The sequence below is a fragment of the Manis pentadactyla genome, chromosome 2 (genome assembly GCF_030020395.1).
Source record: "Manis pentadactyla isolate mManPen7 chromosome 2, mManPen7.hap1, whole genome shotgun sequence".
Classification (NCBI taxonomy): Eukaryota; Metazoa; Chordata; class Mammalia; order Pholidota; family Manidae; genus Manis; species Manis pentadactyla.
In genome coordinates this window covers 8,559,823-8,562,362 of record NC_080020.1, presented here as the reverse complement: position 1 = coordinate 8,562,362, position 2,540 = coordinate 8,559,823, and the positions used below count along the sequence as shown (strand labels likewise).

Below are 2,540 nucleotides of genomic sequence, written 5' to 3'. Positions count from 1 at the left end.
GCAGGACTAACTGTAACAGCCATTTCCCAGGGTCATCCGGAGAAGTTCAGAGTGTGACCTATGGAACAGAGCACTGGGCAGTGCTGGGCACAAATGCATACAGAATAAATGCACGCTCGGCCCTCCTCCACCGCTACTCCCTTTACTTGCACGTGTAGAGGAGATTGTTTTCCGTGAAAGCCTGGCTGGGTGAAGGAAATGTTAGAGGGGCTGAGTCAGAGCCCAACAGAGGCTTTTTATTAAATGGAATTTACCCTGATAAATCATTCCATATGAGATGTCCAGATAAGCAAGCTTGCCTCACACAAGTATCTTTGATTCCAGAACCCAGAAAACAACTGCTTGAGATGCACTTACTATGCACCCAGGGTGACCAGAAGCAGATTTACCATAAAGCTAACGAACTGAACCCCAGGCTGCTCGCTTCACAGCCAGAAGTGGAGGCCCAGGCAGGAGCCCCAGCAACACATTCACAGCCATTTGCTTTTGTAAACTTGGCGGTGGTAAGATTCTATGACCTTTTCTGCTTAAGATCACTGCCTCTTTTTTACTCTGATTTCTCTTTGGCCACATTTTCCCTCCTTTTGGGTGACTTTGAAGGGCCATGGGCATTTTTGGGATGTGGTTAAGAGGAATCTGACTTACAGATACCTTTACTTTGGGTTAAGATATATTTATAAATTTACAAACTATATTTATAGTTAAGTTACCGCTGGCTGTTGTGGAATAGGAAAGCGTTGCAGGGGCAGGCCGCTTTGGGAGGTCGGCTATAGAACTCCAAGCCGACCGTGCCGCCTGACCCCAGGGCAGAGATGCAAAGATTCAGACCCAGAGCTCATATCATAAGAGTGTGTTCCGCAGCGTCTGGTACCAGAGGTACTGTGGGCCAGGGGAGGAGAAACAAGACATGAAATAGAGCCAGAACACACTAGGCAGAAGCTAGCGTGGGGAAAATTTTTCCAGTCATCAAACTTGTTCCATTGTAGGCACTTACACTGATAACTGGCCAAGATCAAAGTACTCGCCTTCCAAGAATAGACCATCCAAGATCATGCTTCCCAAAATGCAGAATAAAAAGGATGTTAGAGGTATGTTTAGCAAATAATAATACTAATATGTATTTTTTTCTGAATTCTGTGATACTTAGTACCTAATTTTGTATATATAATTTTTTATTTTCTGCAAAAGGGTCTCCCAGATTTTATAACTTCAGGCCCCTACAACATCTTGGGTGCATCCCTTTAGGTCACCTACTTCTGTCTTTTTGAAGAGGGCAGAGGCAAGGTGAGAAGAGAAACAACTCATCTCCCAAACTGGCTAAATTTCCTGAAGTAGGTGGGTTCAGTGATACAGTGAACCCGGAACATTGGAAATTCTTCGTGTGTTTGCTGTTGCTTAAAAGAGTTAAATAAAATAAAAATATAAGGTTCTAGACTATACTGGTGGATTTTCTTGTAAGACTGAGTCCATACTGCAGGAATATTTTAGGAAAGTACTTTTTGTATAATGTGAAATAAAACACACCTGGGTTTTTTTGTGGGGTTTTTTTCATGTTTCTGCTAAGGTCTTTTCATGTACTCTATCTACCCCTTCCCTCCAGCACGGATTCTAAACTCTTCATTCCGTCCCCCCATTGCAGCTTCTACACTAAAGCAAACCCAGCTTGATAATCAGTTTTTCAAAAGCACAAAGTAACACTGTACAAGCGTGAAAAAGTGAAAGAACTTCTTTCTAAATTCAAGCGACTTAACAAGGAAACATTCAGGTAAGCAGAGTCCCTGCAGCTTCTGTTCTTACCCCAGGAAACTTCAAGGAGCAACATGCTGAAATTGGTTTTCATAATGAAAACTCCAGACGTGCCCACAAGCTCACCGTGCCTTTGGCCCCCGCCTCACCCCTACCCCAAACTGCATCGACCCAGAAGCATGAACTTCTAAGGAAGGGAACATAAGGCTTTCCTCTGATTTCACAAATCTGTCCTCCATCCCCCACGCGCCAGGGCCCAGCGCCAGGGCTGCCTGCCCCTCCCTCCGCGCACAGCCGCGCAGCCAGGTTGGGGAAAGAGTGTCAAGTCCTGAGACCAGAACAAAACCAGGGAGAATATGTCGGCTCTTTCCCTTGCCTGGGAAAGTACTTAGCAAGACTGACGCCCCACCCACCGTGTATGCCTTCCACGGCAGTCCTGGTTGTTGTATAAAAATAGAGTTCCTGCCTTTAAAACCTGCATTTTCTCCCAGGCTGTAAGGCATCAGTTAATGATCGCCTGCCGGTTTCTGTGTCGCAGCACCACATGACCTGGACACGTGACCTGACGCCAGCGGGGGTGGTTCCTTGTATTTGAATAAAAAGATCAAGCTTATTATTGCACTGAAAGCCTGGGGAACTCGTCCGTGCAACGTGATCGCCGAGCGGGCGTGTGACACAAGGCGCTGCAGCCCTGAGAGGCTCTCAGCGCCCAGCCTGTCGCGCCCCGGCGCTGGGAGTCGTTTTCTAAGGAACGTAGAACAAACGTGGTTTTAGGTTTTCTAAAGTAAGATCCA

General features: G+C 46.2%; 1 long non-coding RNA gene across 2 annotated transcripts; it reads left to right on the top strand.

The window, feature by feature from the left end:
* The first annotated feature begins 201 nt into the window (after positions 1–201).
* LOC118928274 (uncharacterized) lies at positions 202–1,788 on the top strand. Of its 2 annotated transcripts, none has more exons than XR_008993034.1 (3): positions 202–503; positions 987–1,088; positions 1,640–1,788. It is a non-coding gene; the product is annotated as an uncharacterized LOC118928274 (long non-coding RNA). The 2 variants fall into 2 exon arrangements; XR_008993032.1 differs by lacking the exon at positions 1,640–1,788 and adding an exon at positions 1,271–1,437 and having other exon boundaries at positions 203–503.
* The last annotated feature ends 752 nt before the right edge of the window (positions 1,789–2,540 follow it).